Source organism: Dreissena polymorpha, chromosome 6 (assembly GCF_020536995.1).
Source record: "Dreissena polymorpha isolate Duluth1 chromosome 6, UMN_Dpol_1.0, whole genome shotgun sequence".
Lineage (NCBI taxonomy): Eukaryota > Metazoa > Mollusca > Bivalvia > Myida > Dreissenidae > Dreissena > Dreissena polymorpha.
The window spans coordinates 74718058-74741715 of record NC_068360.1 but is presented as its reverse complement, the minus strand read 5'-3'; the positions used below and the strand labels follow the sequence as shown (position 1 = coordinate 74741715).

Genomic DNA, 23658 nt, shown 5'->3' with positions numbered 1-23658 from the left:
CAAATGATAATTTTATGCATTGGCAATGCCTTAACAAGAAAAACTGAAAAATACGTTGAAATCAATTTGCAATAGAAAAATATAGTAAACCGTTGAGACGTAATCGGTATATTACGTTTAATTATTTGGACTAAAATGAATACTTGCGGCACGGAAGTGTGTATAAGTACGAAGGCATTTTCTAATGAATACATGCGCACTAGATATCAATACGTGCGCAATTAAAAGCAATACGAGCGAAAAAGAAAGCAATACGCGCGCATGTGATAAATAGATCGACGAAAAAGCAAAACGAGCGAACGCAGAACTTAAAGCATGCGCACATAAACATTGATAGGCGTGCACGTAAGCGTTTGTGCGTGTGTACTTACAGGTGAATACGTGCGCAATTATTCACTAATATTTGCGCACGATAAAAGCCATTCGTGAGCATTCGAAATAATTCGTGCACAAATGAAACCAATACGTCCGCATGTGAATTGAAAAAAAATATATTCCATGTCTCTTATATGCCACATTGCAATTTATTGTGACATCACAAATTATAGTAACGCATCACTTATTTAAAAAGCAAATATAAACATGCGTATTTTATAATGTTTTCTTTTTTTTCTGTGTACTCTGATTTTTGAATAAACACCAGTTACTAAAAGTGGGGGTACTGTGCTCACCAGTTATTGAAATGGGGTTTAATTTTCGAATTTTGATGCATGTATTGCGATTGCCTGTTGGAAGCATCCTGGTGCTGATACAAGGTAAACTATGATGGTTCTTGAGTCCACCTTTCCATGAAAACTGCTGAGAAACCCTTATATATGGTTTAAAAATGCACATAACATGAACCATGTCAATCGTAAACAATGAGGCATTTGCGTATTAAGTCTTCAATAACTTTTTTAATATTAATAATGCATCTACAGGATTTACACCGAGGTTAAATGAATATCAGTAGATCATTCTGCGCGTAAGGACAATGTCGAATACATATGTTAAATGTACAAACCTTTCAAAAATTCCGACGAAAACATTCAAAAATCGCCCGTTGACCGCCATTTTGAACACCAGTAACTATTTTTCTCACTTACGCAACGCCAGTTACAAAATTTTATCATTCTTGTTTTATAATTATATCGAGTGGGTATCTTCCAAGTTCTGCATATAAGCAATATCTTGGCGTTGATTTCTTAACTTTAGTTATTCTTCGTAAGAAAGTACAGTGGACATTTTCGATAATGTCTAAGTTCTCATATCCCCAGACCTCGCAACCATATGTAAGTATAGGGACTATAGTTTGGTCAAATAGTTTTATTTGCAGGTCAATTGGTAAATTGAGATTATTTATTTTAGTGAATAAGCTGAACAATGCCTTGTTGGCTTGTTCCACAAGATATTTTCTAAAATTAAAAAAACTTCCAGAAGAGGAGAAACGAACGCCTAGATATTTGTATTCTTTGACTGTTTCGAGCAATTGGTTATTTATATGGAAACTATATTTGGAAATTTTAGTTGTACCAAAGACCATAACTTTAGTTTTGGAATAATTGATATTTAATTACCAAGTTTTGCATTAATTATAGAAGAAATTAAGTTTATTTTGGAATTCCTCTGCATTTTCACTCAGGATTATGGTCATCTGCGTAGAGCAAGACAAGTAATTTAAGGAAGTGAATTGAAATTATTTATATTAACCTCTAGGCTTATTCCATCACCCGTTTGTTGTAAGAAGGCATCAAGATCATTCATGTATATTGAAAAAAGTATAGGAGATAGGTTTTCCCTTTGTCTCACTCCTAACGAACTAGAAAACATTTGTTATAATTCACCATTCATTTGAGAGAAACACACGATTTAATATTAGAATACAGCTTTTTGATAACGGTGAATATTTTACCTTGTATGCCCAGTTTATGTATTTTATGCCACAGACCTGATCTCCAGATAGAATCAAATGCAACCAAAAAATCTATGAATGTACAGAATAATTTTCTTTTAGCAGCCCTTAATTTTTTGATAAGCATATTGAATGTGAAAATATTGTCGCATGTCGAATATCCTGAGCGAAATCCAGCTTGATTTTCATGAAGTAATTCATTATTTTCTAGAAAAGTGTTGATTCTTTTGTTATTTACGGCTGTAAATAGCTTGCCTAAGCAACTTACAATTGTAATCGGTCTATACTTGTTAGGATCGAGCTTTGATCCTTTATTTTTAAATATGGGTTTTATTTTACCGACTAACCAAGTTTCAGGTAAGATTCCGGTGTATAAAATTGTGTTAAATAGACTGCAATTTTCTGGGAGCATTTTGAAATAAGTGTTCTTACGGAATTCATTTAAAACATTGTCAAATTGTGATGGCGCTTTTCCATTTTTTAATTTTATAATCATTTTATTTATTTCGTTGCAGGTGATGGGTGTATTCAGGGCTTCGACATTGTATGTATCTGGTGTGCCATGTTCATCCGGGTCTGGTGGCAATATATCGGAGTGCGTAGTTGAGTTAGTATCTTTAAAGAATTTAAAAAATATTCGATATTCGGGCTTTCATTTACTTTTTTACTTTTATTTATATTATTTAAAAGATTCCAATATTCTTTGGGTTTCGAGGCATTCATTGACCGTAACTTATTTTCTACAGTATATTTATGTTTGTTAATGAACGTATTGAGCACGTGTTTATAGTGGCGGCTTGCCGAATATAGGCTATGTTTATTTAGTTGGGATTTGTGTAATTGGTAAGCTTTCCGTGCGTGGTTGTATTTATTTCTTGCCTTGTGGCATTGAGGCCCAAACCATTGTTTTGGTGCAACTTTTAAATGGGAAGTTTTACGTGGTTGTTTATTAATTTGCCGTGGGAACGATTTACGCGCAGACTGTTGGAAAAGATTTGAGATTTTATTCGTAATTTTGTTTAAAATGTTTGTATGTCATCATCTGGGCGATTATGCAGGAGTTCTTGTATTTCATTTACTTGTGTATTGTCTATATTGGATACAAAATCGTTTAGTTTATTAGGATTCCATTTAGGTGGGCGGGGTATGTTTTGAGAGTTTGTTTCTGTGGTCGGGATTAGGGTTACATCAAATGGTAAACTTACTGTGATAGATAACAGGCTATGGCCATCTGATAAAAGTCCGTCAACGTCAATTATCTCGAAATCGTTTACTTTATTAAGAAAATTGATGGACAATAAGGCATTGTCTTTCACCGAGACATTTCTAAAAGTATGTTTCATAATATTTGAGTCCTTAACGAAGCGACCGTTCATAATAATTAAGTTATAATATTAAACTTGCATATTTCTAACAATTTATGTCCCGTGTTATTGGTTTTATTACATTGTGATTTGCGTTGGAGTGGGATACCTAGTTGGGTTAATATTTGTGAAGGGTTAGACGTGTTCATCGTACATTCGTGAATTTGAAAGTGTTGATATAAAAAGTTATCGAGGTCGGTGTAATCGGGTAAAATTGATGTGTAATCGTTTAAGTCACCAGTTAAAAGAGTATTTTCGAATTGTGTGCATGTATTAGTGATTTCATTTTCTAGTAGGAATTGTTCATCATCTCTGTGGAATATTGGTTGTTCTGGGGGTATATACACATTAACTATAACGAAATTTTCTTGCCCGTTACTTATGTTTAGCCAAAAAATGTACTCACATTTAGATTCTAGTTTTGTAACAGTTAGCTTATTCATAATTTCATAGTTCATAAAATATCCCAAACCACCTGATTTTCGCTTATAATTTTCTAGCCCTGGCTTAGATAAAAACGTATAAACAGGGATGTCGATTATGTCAAATTTATCAAGTTTTGTTTATTGTGTGCACAATATATCATATTTTGATGTTAATTCTTGAAATTCTGGATAATTTGATTTTGTTTTCAGACCACATACATTTAGTGATCCTATCGTGAAATTAAAACGTTTGTCAGGCATATTCAAATTCAAATTTGTTTTTTTAGTTACAGGAGATGGCGCGTTTTCAGCAGAGACTGCGTCACTGTCCGAAGAAAGGGGAAGTGCTTGATTAACATGATCACAGCGAGTTTTAGACGAGGAGCATGGCAAATAAACACAGTTAACACAAAAAGCTACGTTCCCGGTGTGTCCCTAAACAACAGTCGTAGTGGTGTTGTCAATCACCGTGTTTCCGGTCGCTGGTCTTGGAGATGGAGCCGGGGTCGCTTTTGACATAACTGGGTGGACCTGCATCAGGTATCCGGGCTGTTTCGATGACAATCTGGTGGGTGAGAGAGACGCTTTCCTACCGCGAGTATTGGGTGCTTCTGGTGCCTTTCCTTTGGGGCGACGTGGCGTTTCGGTTCGGACCTCCGGTTCCTCGAAAGCTGTGTCCGATTCGTCTGAGGCTGATTGTACCTCTTGAACAGATTTGGGTTCTTTTGGGGCTCCGTGCTTTGTATCGGTTGTTGAGTGTCAACACTGATGGCATAATCTGCAGCGATTTTCTTGAAGCGTTGATCAATGCGGGAGGCAACGTCGGAGTTTCTGGAACCGCGAAATACACTATGCCAATCGGGGAACAAGTTCCTGATAACCTCGCCGTGAACAGATAGTGCCGCCGGGAATAGCATCTTCACGTTCTTCATGCCGTATTTGTCACGAGCCGCCTTAAAATCAGGCCACAGATCCTTGCGTGCTTCACTTATTTCACGTGGATAGTCTCGCGATATTCCGAAGTGAGTGTTTTTAACCAGGTTTTCCGAAGGAAAAAACTGGTTATTAGATTGGCGAATGCGGGCGGGCTGGCGGGCTGGCTGGCTGGCGGGCTGGCGGGCTGGCTGGCTGGCGGGCTGGCGGGCTGGCGGAATAAGCTTGTCCGGGCCATAACTATGTCGTTCATTGTCAGATTTTAAAATCATTTGGCACATTTGTTCACCATCATTGGACGGTGTGTCGCGCGAAATAATTACGTCGATATATCCAAGGTCAAGGTCACACTTTGAGTTCAAAGGTCAAAAATGGCCATAAATGAGCTTGTCCGAGCCATAACTATGTCGTTCATCGTCAGATTTTAAAATCATTTGGCACATTTGTTCACCATCATTGGACGGTGTGTTGCGCGAAATAATTACGTCGATATCTCCAAGGTCAAGGTCACACTTTGAGTTCAAAGGTCAAAAATGGCCATAAATGAGCTTGTCCTGGCCATAACTATGTCATTCATTGTGAGATTTTAAAATCATTTGGCACATTTGTTCACCATCATGGGACGGTGTGTCCCACGAAAGAATCACGTCAATATCTCCAATGTCAAGGTCGCCACGACTAAAAATAGATTAAAAAAAAAAAATTACAAAGGGGGTTAATTTTTTTTGGTCATTTCAAAAGTTCAGTTTGAGTTTTCTCCCTTTATCAGATTTTTTTTTCACAATGAAAACCTGGTTTTGTGACAATTTTGTCCCTTGTTCAACAGTTGCACTGTCCATGCTTTCATTGACATAGCGCAGGTCAGACAATGTAACAAGCATCGCCCGACCGCGAATGGTTCCTTGTGAACGGGCAACGATGCGCCGACCAATTCTCCTGGCTTCAACTAAACTGTGTAAAGCAAGAGTCATATTGGGTTTGCTTGTCAGGAACTCTCGGATGGGTTGAACACAATCCTCCGTACCTACAGACTCAGGCAGTCCATTAAAAATAAGGTTGTTACGGAGGGAGCGGGCTTCAATGCCCAGACTTAATAAATAAACACTTGGGAACGAAACTCATTATTGAATTATAATAAACTAGTTTTACCATGTGTGTAGATTCATATAAAATCTTTTAAATATCACATTTGACTTATTGTCTTAGGGTGTTGCTATTTATAATCAGAATTTATGTTTGGATAGAGATATTAGACGGGTTTTTTTCATCATCAACAGCTGTAAATTAATAGGAGAATAAATAGTAAAACAATATAAAGTCAAATAAATTAACTGTTAAATATACTTGACTAAGTCGTGTATTTCATAACAACAGAAATTTAAGCTATCACCGCTATATAAAACCACGGCCTCAATATACGCTCCGTGATAAAACGTATTGATCACTGTTACGATCCAATTAAGAGGAACGTGTGAAATGTTAAATTGACAGCAATTATCCTACGCATTCAGTAAATAAGTTGTTCGGTTTACTTTAACCATAGGGCATTTTAAAACTGATAATTATTGCATTGTATGATATTGTTATGTACAAATTGTCACGTTCATGTATGTTGTTTTTGTGTGTATTTAACACCATATCTCCTTGTTTAGCCAAAATATTTATTTTTCACGAGTCTAAATTTTCTGACATACGGATTTTCGGACAGTCAATTAAACAGAGCTATGTTATCAGATTTTGGCCCTGTTTTCGCTCATCTGGTGACCCATCGATTATGTATTTTTACAACCGTTTTAAACTTTCATGAAAGTAATACAAACTTGGCAGTTTCATTCCTCAGGGCAATCGGCCATTTCATTTGCGTTATTGTGCGTTGGAAATAATATCGAATTAAGAAAGCCAAATGTTTAATGTTTTTACTTTTTATATATTATTTCAGGTGATTGCAAAGACGTTAAGTTGTTTTTATTTTAAAGCAATTAACGAAGAGTAAAACACAATAAAATTATTGTACAGTGATGTATTATTTCTACTTCAATGAAATAAATGACAAGCAAACATAACATACTTGTCTCTAAATGTTTTTCGTATTTAAATTTGCGGACACGAAAAACAATATTTTAAAGTGTCCGGAAACTTAGAATAATTACAGTATATAGATAAAGCAGGTTATATTTGAACCATTTGTAAAATATAAAATATAAACTTATTTTTCCCTAAACTATAAATGATCATATGGATGAACAGATAAACATACATAAAGTCAATTGTGTTGATTACTCATTATTAAAATATTGCAATGTCATTAATTAGTCAGCTGATTAAAAAGATGTTGATACAAGATAGTGAATGATATGCCAATATATTGTGAGACTGGAATAACTCATGTGGAAAAAAAACTAATGACACTATTAATGCAACAACAACAGAACAGAACAGAACAGAACTTTTATTTTCACCCAAGTATATAACATATACAATAAGGGCAATATAACAAAGTACAATTTTTATAACAATATTTTGACTTCCGATAATTTAGCAACAACAGCACATATTATCCAGCGAGGGTGGGGGTAATCAGAATGAGCATATATAAAGATATTGACTACGAGAATGTGGGAAAAGTTAATCAATTACAAAAAACACCAGATTATCATACATAGTGAGCAATGCATGAGAATGAAATAACGGTTCGTAATTGTGTAGCCTAATTTGTCGAGGATTCTAATATTATTAGTGATCTTTAACCTTAATTATGCGGGGTTGTCTTGTTCACACGTCACTTAACTTTGCACGCGCTGTTACCGATAGCAGTTTTCAGGAAAGAAAAATGTTTATTTAAAAAGTGCAGGTTAAAACAGTGCGTTTAAGGCGATAATGCAACTTGCAGTTGGTAGCTTTAATTTCTGTATTCGGAATAGTTGCAGACATGTTTTTTCGTGATTTATTCGCTCGACTGCACCCGCACAATGAAATTTGCCAATGGGCGAATGGATAATGTCAGAGCAACCCAAGGCCATGATAGCTGTACTTCTCAAGGACACAATAGATAAGGTACTACCGTTAGGATTAAGCAAATTGTGTGTACTGCATGCAAAAGGAATGAGCAAGGCCTAAGCGGTATCAAGAGGTGATTTTTTGTCAACTTACTATTATAATGGTGGTATGAGTCGGCTTATTTAAAACAAAACGATAATTCGTGAATCGAGACGGTACAAAAATATGAAAATCACTAGCAAAAGGAATTGTTATAAGTTATAAACTGATATTATTATTATTGCAATATATTCTTTTTTTTTTTCTTTTTCTTTTTTTTTAGCTGGTTTTCCGAGAAAGTATTTGTTTAAGAAGCCAGGGTCATGAAAAGCAAATAAATATATGTACAGATTTTTAACATATCAGAATGATGCAAAAGTAGACGTAGTCATGATATATAAATTATCAGTTAGCGAGTGAAATAAAGGATATAACAAATGTATGTACATTTCTCACATTGATACACATTTTAAGTATTATCAAGTAATTAAATAAGCATAAACGTTCCTCATGCTTAACAATTAATGTTTTTAACGGTAAAGTGTAGATGTACATAGGACTGAAAATGTGTCATGTAAATTGAATTTATGGAATTTATTTAATTTCAAGTAGGTAACTACAGTCAACTTTCTATTATACTGGTGGTATAAGTCGGCTATTTAAAAAAAAAACAAATTTGTAGATAGAAATGGTACAGAATTATAAAAATCACTAGCAAAAGGAAATTGTAATAAGTAATAAACTGGTTATTATTATTGCAATTTATTCTATAAATTTTTGGCCGGTTTTCCGAGGAAGTATTTGTTTAAGAAGCCATGGTCATGAAAAGCAAATAAATATATGTACAGATTTTTAACATATCACAATGATGCAAAAGTACACATAGTCATGATATATAACATTATTAGAGAAACACAACCAAATTAATATAATACAATCATCAATTAGCGAATGAAATTAAGAATATAGCAAATTTATGTACATTTCTCACACTGGTACACATATTAAGTATTAACAAGTAATTAAATATAACTTATAAGCATACATTTTCCTCATGATATATAACATTATTAGAGAAACCCAACCGAATTAATATAATACAATCATCAACTAGCGAATGAAATTAAGAATATAGCAAATTTATGTACATTTCTCACACTGATACACATATTAAGTATTAATAAGTAATTAAATATAACTTATAAGCATAAATGTTCCTCGTGCTTAACAATTAATGTTTATAACGGTAAAGCATACATGTATATAAGACTGAGAATGTGGCATGTAAATTGAATTTATTCAATTTCAAGTAGGTAACCACAGATTATACAGTAGTAAACGGATGTAAGAAAAAAAGTAGACTCTTTAAAGAAGCAGTAATGTAGTTATTATCATTAAAGGGAGACTATTTAATTTTGAAATGAAATTCATTTCCAAGTACATAATAACGCATTAGATCGAGACTTAACAAAAAAACTAACAGTCAATTAGTGCACTGTAGTAGAACATATACTATAATTTGGTGGTCTGGTGGCATTTGTATTTATAAACAAATGTGTACTTGTATTGAATCTTTGTTAGCGTTTAAATTTACTGAATATAAAGCGTATAAATTTGCTTGTATTTTTAAGTAAAGGTAAGGATTCTGATGATAAGAATGAGCTAAGAGAAGCATTATGTGTGTCATTACCTAGGAATTGTTCTCTTTCAGTATCAAAGAAATCGCAATTAAGGAGGTAGTGGTGTTCGGTGCCAACCTGACCCGAATTACATAGCCTGCAGACTCTATCTTCAAATGGGGTTCCGTCGTATCGGCCTGTCTCGACTGGAAACCAGTGGTTAGCAGTCCTGAATTGGAATAGGTAAATGTATTCTTTTTTGGTGAGTTTAATAAGGTAGTTTTCAAGGGATGGTGATTGTTTGAAGCTGGTATATATTTGTCCTTTGTGTGTTTGCTGTAATTGGTGGTGTCATTGGGTTTTGAACTGAGTTAGTAACTGTGATTTAACTAAGCGGTGGATATTAATTTGGTTTATTTGAAACTGATTATCCCATATGCTACTTTGGTTAACTGATGTGAGTATTTCTTTTATTTTGTTTGACCACTTAAAATTTGAGTTTGGGAGGTTCATCATGTACTTATAAATCTGATGTGATATTTTCTGTTCTTTTCCTTGAAGAGTTCTACACCAGAAGGAGATCATACGAGTTTTAATATTGATTGCAATTGGATGCCTGCCAAGTTCACCGTATAGAAAAGATATAGGAGTAGATTTTCTGGCTTTAGTAATTTTTCTGAGGAAGTTGTTGTGTACTCTCTCCAGAATGTCTATGGTTTCAAAACCAAATATTTCTGAACCATATGTTAAAATTGGTAGCACTGTGTGGTCGAAAAGTTTAAGGATTAAGTCTATGGGAAGTTCTGCGTTGTTTGCTCTGATATATAATAGGTGCATTGCTTTTGTTGCTTGTTCAGCTAGGTGTTTTCTTGCGTTTAGGAAAGAGCCATTGCTTGAGAGTGTTATCCCTAGGTAGTGGTAACGGTCAGTTATGTCTATGGGATGGATGCCTAGTGTGAAATGAAAGTTTTGAAGTTGTCTAGCACCGAAGATTATAATTTTAGTTTTGCTGAGGTTTATTTTTAAATGCCAATTCTCGCAGTAATCATGGAAAATGTTTAAGCTATTTTGGAAGTCAGTTTTTGAGTCAGAAATGATAACAGTGTCATCAGCATAAAGTAATATAAGTAGTTTTAGCCACAAAGTTAGGTCTTCAGGATTTGTAAGTTCTATGCCGTTTGAGCCTTGGAGGTGCATATGTGTTTGCAGATCATTAAGGAAGAGGGAAAATAGGAGAGAGGACAGGTTTTCACCTTGTCTTACGCCAATTTCTGATATGAATGGTTCAGATATGTTACCGTTAAGTGAGATACTAGATTTGATGTTGCTATACATGTTTTGAACTAAAGTGAGAAATTTACCTGTTATATTTTGTTTGATTAGTTTGTGCCAGAGGCCAGTACGCCAGACTTTATGAAGGCTTGGGAGAAGTCAATAAATGCGCAGTAAAGTTTTTGTTTCTTTTTTTTTTATTAATTCAATTAGTGAGTGAAGTGTAAATATGTGATCAGAGCAGGAATAGCCATTTCTAAAGCCAGCTTGATATTCATCTAAGATATTGTTTTCATTTAAGAACTTAGTTAATCTGTTGTTAAGTATTGAAGTAAAAAGTTTGCCAAGACAGCTGAGGATAGTTATGGGTCTGTAGTTACTAGGATCTTTAGGGTCACCTTTGTTTTTAAATATGGGTATTATAATTCCATTGAGCCAACTTTGTGGGATGAACCCGGTTTCTAGTATGTAGTTAAATAGTTTGCAATAAACAGGCATAAGTAGATGTTTTGTGGACTTTATGTATTCGTTAAGAATGTTGTCAAATGGGCTAGGAGTTTTTGAGTTTTTAAGGTTTGAAATACATTTTTCTATTTCTTCTTTGGTGATTGTGGAATTAAGTGTGGTGCTTGTATAATGTGATTGGTCGTTTGTGTCATTGAAACGGTTGTCATTGATAGTGTTTGTATTTAGTTCTTTGAAGTGTTCCTGTAATTCTTCTAGAGTTGGTGTAGTTGTTATTTTTGATTTTGGTTTTAGTTTGTTAAGATATGACCAATATTGTTTGGGGTTTTTGTCGGACATTGATCGAAGTTTGTTTGACATGTTTTGTTTGTTTGCATTAATATGGTGGTTCATTGTTTGTTTGTATTTTTTGCTGGCGTTCGTCATTTCTTTTTTGTTAAATGTGGTTTTGTTGCTATTATAAATTTTTTTGGCAGTGTGATACTTTTTGCGTGCTTTGAAACATTGAGGACCAAACCATGGTTTATTGTTAGCTGAATGGTTATTTTGAAAATGTGTTTTATTTTCAGGGAAGGTGCTGGTGGATGCTTGATGGAAGACTGATTGCAGCTCATCAGTTATGTGCTCTATGGTCTGCTGCGATTTGGGGTAAGTATCCATTTGGTTAAGTATTTGGTCAATCGCATTAGGGTTGATATTGCTAACAAATTGGCTGGCGAGATCAGGTTTCCATTTTGGTTTTTGATTGGTGTGAGTTTTACTTTTTGGAGTTATATTTGGATGATTGCTATGTGATATATTTATTGACCATGAGAGTGCATTATGGCCATCCGAGAATATTGGGTCAGTTTCAATGATTTGAAATTCCGAAACAAAATAGAAACAATCAGATGAGGCAATAACATAGTCTATTGTGGATTTATTTCTGAATGTAAGCATATCGTGATTATTTCCAGAGGTTAGTCTACCGTTTAGAATGAAAATGTTGTTGTTCTTACATAAGTCTATAAGACGGAGGCCATGTGCATTCGTTCGATGGTCTTGAGAGGTGCGGGCAAGTGGGACGGATAATTTTTCAAGAGTTTTGTATTTGTCTAGTTGACTCTGTATGTCGTCATCGATATCGAAAATGTCATTTAAATGTGGGTCAGTGGTTATGTAATCTTTCATGCTGCCTACTCTGCCATTGAAATCACCTGCAAGAATTACATATTTATGGTCACTACATATCTGGGAGATTTCATTTTCAAAGGTCATAAATTCATCGTCGTTAAAAAATTTAGAGTTTTCGGGTGGGACGTATACAGCACCAATGACAATATTTTCGTCAAGCATCGTTAGAGATTTATCAATAGAGATCCAAAGGGCATATTCGCAATTTGACTTTAAAATGTTAATTGAGGGTACAAGCTTGTCTTTAACAAATATACCAATGCCACCAGACTTGCGTTTATATTCTTGCTTTCTATGGTTCGCAAAATAATCATAGTTATTTATCTTTATAATATCGTGTGTATCAGTGTGAGATTCACAGATACAAAATATATCATAACAACCTATGAAATCAGTGAATTCCTGGTAATTTAGTCTTTTCTTGATGCCGCTAACATTTAAAGTTCCTAATTTTATGGTGTTTACTTTCAGGTTGGATGAGGGTTCTGTCCCCCCACTGGCCTAATGGCTATGGTTGCTGTCTGCTGTGGTCCTACTATGGTTATTGGACTGTGGAGTGTCCCTAGAGGGCACACGGTTATCAGTACGCGCAGAATCCCAGGGGCGTTGGATGCTGGGCAATAACAGCAATAACAATAACAACTATTCAAGCACAATCAGAAAACTGCCACAGCTCTGTCCTTTTGTTGCTTTCTAAAAATCTAGAACAAACATAAAGATGTTTGTGCTGACATATTCAGATAAACTTCTAATCTTTGAGCGTGCTATTAATTTAAATAATTTAAATTTATATTTAAAAGCTTTTGCTGCTATGCTGATAACTAGCAACAGCAAATAAGGAAAATACCATTTTTGTAATTAAATTTCATTTATATTTCATTTATTATTTGTTTATGATCACAAGGATTGTTTGGATAACAGAGTGTGTCTAGAGTACATATACCGGTACCCTTATCGATATTTTTATGAATTGCAATAAAGCGTAGAAATTCAACAGGCACTCATACTGACACCATTCTTATCGGAATGCGATTATAAAACCGATACAGTTCCCATAGCAACTCGTAACACTTTTTGGACTAAATGTGTAATGAATATTTTTAGCGACACATTGAAATGGTCAAATACTGCATCTAAGACGGGTACATGAAATTGTGAACATTTTTCTTTCTCAATATTATCAATTCATTATTATTGAGTTATACATACCTTAAGCAGCAAACTCTATTTATAAATAAGATTTGATATAAGTCATGAAAAAAAGAGAATCATCCGAATACAGTGCAAAAATAAGCTGAGCGATAGGTTTTACGGTTGCTGAAATTGTTCTTGGTTACTGTTGTTATTGCTATTGCAAATTAACAGTATCATTTAACTTCGTGGAAACGCGTTTGTAGTATGAAAACGGCGATGGCGAAGATGATAACGATGACGACGACGACGACGACGACGGTGATGATGATGATGATGATAATGATGATGATGATGACGATGACGATGCTGCTGCTGATGATGATGATGACGACGACGATGACTATAACGATGTTGTTTATGATTATCACGATGCTGCTGCTAATGATGATGATGACAATAATGACGATGCTGCTGCAGCTGCTGCTGCTGCTGATTATGATGATAATAACGATGACGATAAGGTGGAGGAGGGCGAGGAGGAGAGGGTGGAGGCGGAGGAGCAGGACGAGGAAAAGAACGACGACGAAGACGACGACGACTATGACGATGATGGTGATGATGATGATGGCGGTGGTGGTGATAATGATAGTGGTGATGATGATGATGATGGTGATGGTGATGATGATGATGATGATGATGATGATGATGACGATTCAGTCATTAAAAGGGCCTTTTCACGTTTTGGTAAATTGAAAAACTAAAAATAAAATAGTTTCAGAATCGCAAATTGTCGTTGGAGTTATGATATTTGTGAGGAAACAGTAAGGTCATTAAAAGGGCCTTTTTACGTGCTGGTAGATTGGAAAACTAAAAATAAAATAGTTTCAGAATCGCAAATTTTCGTTGTAGTTATGATATTTGTGAGGAAACAGTAATACTAAACTTTTCCCTAATAAAACATATATTGTATAAAGCTACAAACACATTAAAAGAAGTTTGAATGAAACTAGGCCATGTATGTTAATAATGGTTGGGGGATTTCTATTAGATATTTTTCAAAGCCTGAGATCTTTTTTTATTAACTTATATGTCTGACAACTATTGTTATTTTCAATTATACTGTACCATAGGTTTATAAAGACGTGTTTTAAGTTCTGCTACAGTTAACTTGATCCATGTCTTATTTGGGTAATTATGACTTTCCCAAATATTTATCAAGCTTATTTATTGAAGATTCCTTTGGTGCCTTCGATCCAATCAAATAAGGTGCTTTTCACCTGCTGTGTAAGTGTTGATTTACATATTATATATATTGATATATTGATAGGGGAGTAGAGTTGTGGTTATGGTCAGCACATGGTCAGCACATTTTACTGTCTGATAAAAGCTGGGAATTTAAATGGAAATATTTAGTGTTGCAAATTGAAACTTATATGGAACTGACGAGCTAACTGCTGACTTTAGCAAGGTGTTTGTGAAAAATTGAAATATTGGACAGTTTTGGAAATAATTGGATATAAGAAACTGTGAGTTCAGAATATTTTATCAAGTTTAAATACCTGTATACGTAACGCTTGACTTCATTTTACCTCTATACAATACCTTCTATTGTGTGATATACTGACTACTGGCTATTGATTTTTACATAATAGAGGTGGACCCCTGTACCTGTGCGAGTGTTAAATAAAAATTCTACGGAAGCAGATAATGGTCATCATTTAATACATTTAAATCTGCAAAATAAATCTTCAAAACAATGGGAGTCGATTTAAATATTTACCGCGCTCGTATTGGTGCTTTTGGATTAAGCTGCAAAATACACAAGAAACGGCCCAAATATGGTAAATATAAGAAATTTACCAAAGGATCTGATATACACCTAAGTGCACTAGCTTGTAGTTTGTATGCACTGTTTAGTGTGTTAGCTGGGTATGGAGTCGTACTGTCGCATACACGGTTCGTAGATACATTTGCAGTGCCGGATACGTACATATACTCATGGAATGCTACGTCAATGTGTGGAACTATGCGTGGAGATATTCCGTCCTGTATTTCATACGGATCAAATTCTGCATATTATTTCAAACGTTTATTGACTTTGTCTGCTGATGTCGAAACGAATCCTGGTCCCGCTCCAAGTCCAGATGAAAATACACAATTAATTCTTCAGGCTATTGCAGAAACTAAGAATGAAATAAAAGGTGTTAAAATCAAGTGAATTGTGTCCAGAAAGAATTAAGGTACCTGAGAGAAGTACTAGTTGCTATACAATTAAAGGTTGATTGCCTAGAACATGGACAAGAGACACTTAATTCTGATGTCGCTGCATTGTCTGTTGCTGATGACCTAAAGGAGGAACGACTTGCTAATATGGAGATACAGTTTTATTTAATGGAATCGGAGAGACTTAAACCTTCATTACGAATATTCGGCCTTGATGATAACGAGTCTGATATTAAATCTTTGGAGTCTTTTATAGTTGAGAACGTGTTCGATGTTATCGGTAAACCTGACCTGTTTAATGAGAATTCTTTGATAAGTGCTAAAAGAGTAGGCGAAAGTAAGGATGAGGAACCAAGAATGATTATAGCCAAATTTCAAAATAGTGATGATAAGTTTGAGCTTTTCAAATTTAGAGACGCGTTAAGAAGAAAGGGTATAAGGCTGTCAAATGACTTATCATTCCTTCAAAGAAAGCAAGTTTAAGAAGCAAGATTAAGAGGTCTAATTGGCTACTTTAAAACTGGTAAACTTGTGACCTTTAAACCTGATCCTTAGACATCAAATGACAGTTTTGGTGGTAATTCGAGGGTATTTAAGAGAGCACGGAGGTTTGGGGAGTAGAATCGGGAGGAGTCTGAAGCAGATATGGAGGCAGGTACAACTGAGGAAGGGACAGCGGTTTCTCGAAAATAGGATGATGGCCAAAGCCCTACACTTTTGACTGGACTTATTAACTTTTTTATCCTGGAATATTGAAGGACTAAAGTCAAAATTGTTCTCATATGATATTATTGATACTCTACAAAAATTTGATGTTATTGGTATTCAAGAAACTTGGGATTGTGACTCAGAGTACTGTAACAATTTTGTTTTGAATTATACTGTTTTTTCATGTGACGCCAACACTCACTTGTAGGTGGAAGGCCAATGGGTGGAGTAACAGTTTTTGTGAAGAACTCCATATCGAATTTTTTTTAAACGTGTATGTCATGAGTTTAGTTTTGGTTTGATGCTACTTATAGACAAGTCCTTGTTTTCCTTAGACAGAGATGTACTTTATGTGTCTTTATATTTTCCTCCCGAAGCCTCACCCTTTTATGCAAATTTAACTATGTCAGGGTTTCAACAACTGGAACAACTTTTGATTGAAAATAATTTGCTAGATTTAGAGCTACTTTTAAGCGGTGACTTTAATGCCCGAACAGCTAGTCTCACTGATTATACAACTTGTTCTGATAATATTCCTGAGCTAAACGAATATAATCATATTTTTGATAATGATATAGGAGTGGATAGGATTTCTCAGGATACAAAAACAAATAAATTTGGACATGAACTGCTAGATTTGTGTAAAGTGTTTTCATGCTATATTGTAAATGGGCGTCTTGGTGTTGGAAGTGAAGGGTTTACATTTATAAATCAAAATGGCTGTAGCATTATAGATTATTTTTTTGTGTCGAGAAATATTTATGACCTTGTTACAATGTTTGAAATACAACCTAACACAGAAAGTAGCCATTTGCCTATATCCATTGGGATAAAAACAAAACAGTGTAGTAGTAAGATAAATAACTTGAGAAATGAAGTCCTTTTTGCGATTTGAAAAATGATAACTGTGGAGATTACTTAAATTGTTTGTCAGAAAATATTCTTAAAGGTAGTTTTAGCGCCTTAGATACAATGATATCAGATCAGAACACTGATATAAATACAGATTTATACGAGTTTGAAGCAGCTATTGGAAATAGTAGTGTTCAGTTTCAAAAGGTAAAAAGAAAAAAGCAAAAATTGACAAATGAATGGTTTGACCGAGAATGTAAAATAGCAAAACAAACCACTAGAAAACTGTTAAAAAGGTTAAGGTTGCAGAGGTCTGATCAAAATTTGAACGACTATATAGAGAGTAAATGCAAATATAAAAAAGTATGCAGACAAAAACGCTTGTTATTCAATAAAAAGTATTTGCAAAATGTAGAGAGTTCTGTAAATGATTCACGAAAGTTTTGGTGTGAAATCAAAAAGGTTTTAAGCAAACCAAAATCGGAAGCTGATATATCGCTGGATAAATGGTTTGAACACTTTAGTACATAATTTTCGAATGATAATACTGAAAAGGTCAGATATGAAAATGTTGATAATAATTTTGATGTAAACATGCATTTTGATGAAATTGAACAGCTTATTTTCAATTCTGATATTACAGATGAAGAAATATTGCACAGTATCAAATCACTTAATATGAAGAAAGCACATGGAGGCAATATTATACCACAACAATTAATTTATGGCGCTAGTGCATTATTACCTTATGTACGTAAACTGTTTCAGAGGCTCTTTACACGAGGTGAATTTCCAGATTGTTGGGCAAAGTCAATTATCATACCTTTGCCCAAAAAAGGTAGTCTAAATAATCCAAATAATTACAGGGGTATAGCATTGTTAGATGTATTTAGTAAAGTATACATTGCAATTATTACTAAAAGATTGACATTTCATGCTGAAGCATATAGTAGGCTATCAGAAGCTCAAGCTGGATTTAGAGCTGGATATACAACTGTGGATAATGCCTTTATCTTATATTCCATTGTTAATAAATATCTAATCATGAAAGGTGAAACTGTATATGTGGCTTTCATAGACTTCCAGAAAGCATTTGATTCAGTAAATCGGAGTATTTTGTATAATGTACTGAAGCAAAATGGTGTCAAGGATCATTTGTAAGAAGCTATACAACAAATTTATTCATCTGTTAAAGCATGTGTTCGGTCAGATGAAGGAGTATCTAATACATTTTCATGTCTTGTTGGACTTCGTCAGGGGTGTAGCTTAAGCCCAATTTTATTTGTAATGTTTATCAATGAATTGTATACAATGTTTAACAATAATAATACCAGAGGAATCCAATTATTCCCTGATACTGTTGAAATATTCATGTTAATGTTTGCTGATGATATAGCCCTTATTTCCGATACTGTTGTTGGTTTGCAAAAACAATTAAATATTTTTTATGAATTTTGTACACAAAACAAACTTACAGTTAATATTGATAAAACCAAAATACTTGTGTTTAAACGTGGTGGCCAATTAGCAGTAAGAGAAAAATGGACATACAATAGCAGTCGACTAGATATTGTTAATGGTTTTACATATGTTGGTATACATTTTTTTAATAGACTGTCTATGTACAAAATGGCTGAGACTATGTCTTCCAAGGCTAAGAAGGTTCTTATATGTATTTTAACCTCTTTTCAGCATTTATCCTGTGTGCCATATAAAACTTTTTTCAAGATATTTGACTCAAAGATTGCATCTGTAATGTTATATGGCTCAGAGTTATGGGGCCTTAAACACCCTCAATGTATAGAATCATTGCAAATATATGCATGTAAAAGATTTTTGAATGTAAATAAAACAGCATGTAATGATGCCATACTGGGAGATACCGGTAGATTCCCTATGTATATGTATTCATCTAAACGTTATTTTAAATATTGGTTACGATTATTAGATCTACCTAGAAATAGATATCCCAGACTATGCTATGAAATGCTTATGTACTTTGATAATCTAGGCTTCAATAACTGAGCTTGTGATGTTAGGCTTAACTTATATAGACATGGTTATGGTTATGTCTGGGAAGAGCAAAATGTTATACACCCTTAACTGTTTTTATTACAATATGAACAAAAGCTGAAAGATCAAGCTATGCAAAATTGGAGTGCTAGGTGTAGAGAGAATAGCAAATTGTGTCATATAATGTTTAAACAGTGTTTTGAAGAGGAAAAGTATATAAATGTTATAGATATTAACAAGTTTAGACAATGTTTTGCAAATTTCCGAAGTTCATCACACAACCTCATGATAGAAAAGGGAAGACATTTGAATATAGATAAAGAATATCGTGTATGTATATATTGTGAAACACTCATCGAAGATGAGTATCATTTTATGCTGATATGTCCTCTGTATACTAATCTTCGCTCTATGTATATACCATTGCACTATATTCAACATCCAACTGTAGAGAAATTCTATGATTTGATGTCTACTGAAAATGAAAGGTTAATACGAAACATTGCCATGTATATATATAACTCATTTAAAGAGAGAGATCAGTTGATGGACATGTACAGATAATAATGTTCATATTATCATACACATATTGTATTGTTATGACCATAACCACATGTTGTGTATTATTATTATGATGATGTATATATTGTGTTTGGGCCGGAGGCCTTATATGCAAATAAACTATTGATTGATTGATATATGTAATGAAGTGTTTGGCTCGTATTTAGTTAGTTTTGTCCAGTATGAGATGATCCTGGTTTCTATATCAATTTGCAAAGGGCTTCTCCGTATACAAAATGGCGTGGATCTGTTTAAGTTAGAGAATATACTTTAAAAAATTGGACGCGTTCTATGACTTCGTTATTGCCATGGCCCCATAGTTCGCACCTATAAAGCAGGATGGGCTATTTCCATTAAATTATCGATATGTCGCAATTCAATAAACCAGATAAATAACTTCTTAATAGCAGACATTCGAGGACCTCTATGGGTTATAGCTTCAAACGGATTGAAAACAATGTTGAAAGTTCCTGTAGGTGCTTTCAGCAATTGTTTTCAACCTGCATACAGCTGTATTTTTTAACAATTAAAAGAGAAGTATCTTTCCTGTTTTGCAGCACTAGGCATACATTTCCGGAATTGGAATGGGAACATGTGTATCCTTAGTAACACGGCTACGCAATGATATCATCTGACTCTTTCAAAACCGACCCGGGGTCCTCTGTTCTTTTAGAGGTTTAATGGAAACAGTATGGCATGATTTGTTCGTCTCTCACCACTGAAGAATTGTTTTCATCTGGAGAGCAGTCCATGGCTTGGAAAAAAATAATACTGTTCTGTACTAAATGAGTAAGTTCTGGTTTATTATACTGACTTGCAAACAACGATATACAGTAGCATTGCACACAATTTATATTAACATACGGCTGCGCAGGGCCTTTAAGTCACTTAAAACATTATACAGCGTCGATAGAAACAGCGAGTAGACAAGAAAGATAGAAAAAACATAATACACATTTAAACATATATACAAACTAACGACTGATATCGATATATATATATAATGTTCCTATACACTATTCACACGTTTTAAAGTGTGCTTAATTGTGTTTTTTTCATCTTTTTGGTTGTATATGAAGACAGAAATTCGCTTAAATTCGCCTCAATTCCGTGTGTACTAATACACATTCTTATAGAAAGGCTTGCCTGCGGATCAACTGAAACAATGGAAATATGCAATCAATTATAAAGCACCGTGCGTCTTTTTTCATCGCATGAACAATGCCTTTTGTAACTTGAATTTAAATTTTTGATACATACTATAAGTTTATATAAATTTGAAAACGGTTATTTTACGTTTATAAAAAGTTATTACCAGGAGCATGGATATGTGTACTGACCGCCGTGATGTTACTACTGTTGAAACCGGCAATAAATCCCAATCCAACAAATATTTCAATGCAATATATTGTGTGTGCTATTTGCAAATAATATTCTGCAAGGTTTCTATTTATGGAACTTATTATTCATGACAATCGTTGTTTAAGCTGGAATGAAATGAAACATTTTCCCAAATATATGGACGTTGAAACTTAAGAATTAATTGGATATTCCAAGTCGGACTCGCTACCGACTAAGCTATTGAGGCTCGATGGCATTATAGTAAAGAGAACGAATACAAATTAATCAAATTTTCAAAGCATAAATTCCTGTTCGATATTAATCTAATAAATATAATCTCTTCCTTTTAAAGCTTCCGCCAATGAAATGATTATTCAATTATCGTATCAGACACATTCGAGATTAGTTTGTTTAATCGATTTCAGACCAACCTTCGCCATTTTTATTAACAAAACTAACATTTGCTTCCTGATGAAGCTTATCACACACGTTGTTCCCCGCTCGGAACCTATTACTTCATAGAAATGATAAATCAAACTACCGGATATCTCGATGTAATCGTCATTTCCTTGTAAAACTTGAAATGGATATTGTTTTCAATACTAAGCCCGTGCATATATCTACAACGTTTAGAGACAGCTTAATAAAGGTTAGAAGCAATGCAAGAACTCTATGCATTCCTTTCACTCTGTTTTCAAACTATAACCATTAGAAGTGCTCATGTTAGAAATCTGATAACTCAAACATCTGTTATATTGTATTAGTTAACGATTGTTATAAAGTGTTTAGTTGCTTGTAACAAGCAATGTCTACCTCTGTAACAATGTTCATGATGGAATTATCATTTTCTATAAGAAACTACTGTCGCCTGCTATTAGACAATTCTCAAATTACCTCATGGAATAATATGTTTATACAATGTACACTTCATGCAAATTAAGACAGCATAAAAAGAAAAGTATATGGTGGTTGATCTGCCTGAGGGTTAGATAAAAGGATTATTACCATCGCTACCTTTTACACTTTTGATCAAAACCCTATGTTGCTCGTACTCATGAGAATCTTCTAAAACAGATGATTATGAACAGTACCAACAACATAGGATCTGATCAAACCCCCATGTTGTGCGTACTCACTATAATCTAGAACAGTTGAGCATATTGCGTACCAACCACATAGGATTTATTAAACGATTGGTGAGTTATTGGCTTGTAAAGACCCTTTTAATCAACTTATCTACGACCCTGGCCAGATTTTGACATGTATCCCGATTGCTTTTTCTATAAAACGACCATCTTCAAGAACTATACAAGGTGTTCTATAAGACAGGTTGCTGCTTAATACAGGATGCTATTCATGTAGTAAGGTCCTTTAGGAGCTTACTGCATGCCTAGCATCCTGTGTTAAGCTGTCACCTGGTTTAAAAGACATTCATGCTTTGCTTAAGAGTGGTCCTTTATTAAAAAGATCGACTGTACCGAAATTTATTTTTATTATGTGGTTGTTGTAGGGCTATATAGAAGTGGGGAAGGTGGGATCTCAACATTTTTTATACATATACATTCATTATTGACATATGAATTTTATTTGTCAAATTAAACATGACAAAAAGCTGCATAAAACGCTGTTTTTCAACCTATGCCTGTGGCATAGGTTACACTGTAAGTTTATATCAGGTCATGAAAAATATTCCAACAATGTCATTAACAAACGTTTTGAAATATATGTTTGGTACCTTCCCATTCTCGATAACAAAAATACATTAAATTTAAAGAAAAGAACCCACATTAACTTTTTGATCTTTTGGATAAAGAAAATGTTTCAGCACCTCTATTTAACCCAGCTTTTGCAAGAAAAGGCAAAATAAATCATTGTTACAAAGCGAGAAACTGCTTATAATATGTAATTTCTTCCTTTGTAACAATAATTTCTTGAAAACGTCAAGATGAAAATGCCATTTTTGATATATAACAACTGTCTCCTTCAATAGGACAAGTCTAAAATTACCACATGGAATAATATGTTAATACAATGAACACTTGCAGCAACTTTAGATGCAGGGATTATTTCTATCGCTAACTTTTTGAATTTGGATCAAAACCCTACGTTGTGTGTACTCATAAGAATCTTCTAGAACAGATGATTATTACCAACAACAAAGGTAACCCTTTTAGACCCTTTTACTCCATCATACATAGACACCTGTCAGGTTCTGAGAAGTTTCGACATTTCTTTGTATTATGTGATGGCAGTAGGGCATAAGTACATTTAACTCTTGTTATTTCAAAGTCGGACATATCGAAACATCGAATATATCAAGTGAATGTTAAATCCATTCTAAAGTTTTAAATGTATAAGATATTACTTTTTAACGAATGAATATTTCTACAAATGTAATACAGCTTAATTAAAACAAATTGATCACATAAGCTTTCAGCATTGTTTTCAACCTCTATTAAGCTATACCTCTGGGAATGCTCAAAATATAAATCGGATGACTCGAATGTCTGTTATCTCAAAGTAATTTTATGGATTATTGAACTTCGACATTTCGAAAGTTCACTGTATGTCGAAAATCCTCTTTGACAAACAACTTCTGGTTTAACGTAATGTTGCAGACAACAAAATATAATAATTGTGAGAAATTT

The 23658-nt window shown here is 34.1% G+C and overlaps 3 protein-coding genes across 3 annotated transcripts in view; 1 reads left to right on the top strand and 2 right to left on the bottom strand.

The window, feature by feature from the left end:
- The window catches only part of LOC127833745 (transmembrane protein 91-like), an 89273-nt gene extending 84836 nt beyond the window's left edge, over window positions 1-4437 (bottom strand). Inside the window, exon 1 of the mRNA XM_052359177.1 lies at window positions 4430-4437. The gene's annotated coding sequence lies outside the window, so the exon portion shown is untranslated. The remainder of the gene's footprint in view (window positions 1-4429) is intronic.
- Window positions 1-23658, bottom strand: part of LOC127833738 (hepatic lectin-like) — a 449559-nt gene that overhangs the window by 189697 nt on the left and 236204 nt on the right. The gene's annotated exons all lie outside the window — the stretch shown is intronic.
- The window catches only part of LOC127833737 (uncharacterized), a 242945-nt gene that overhangs the window by 41213 nt on the left and 178074 nt on the right, over window positions 1-23658 (top strand). The window lies entirely within an intron of this gene.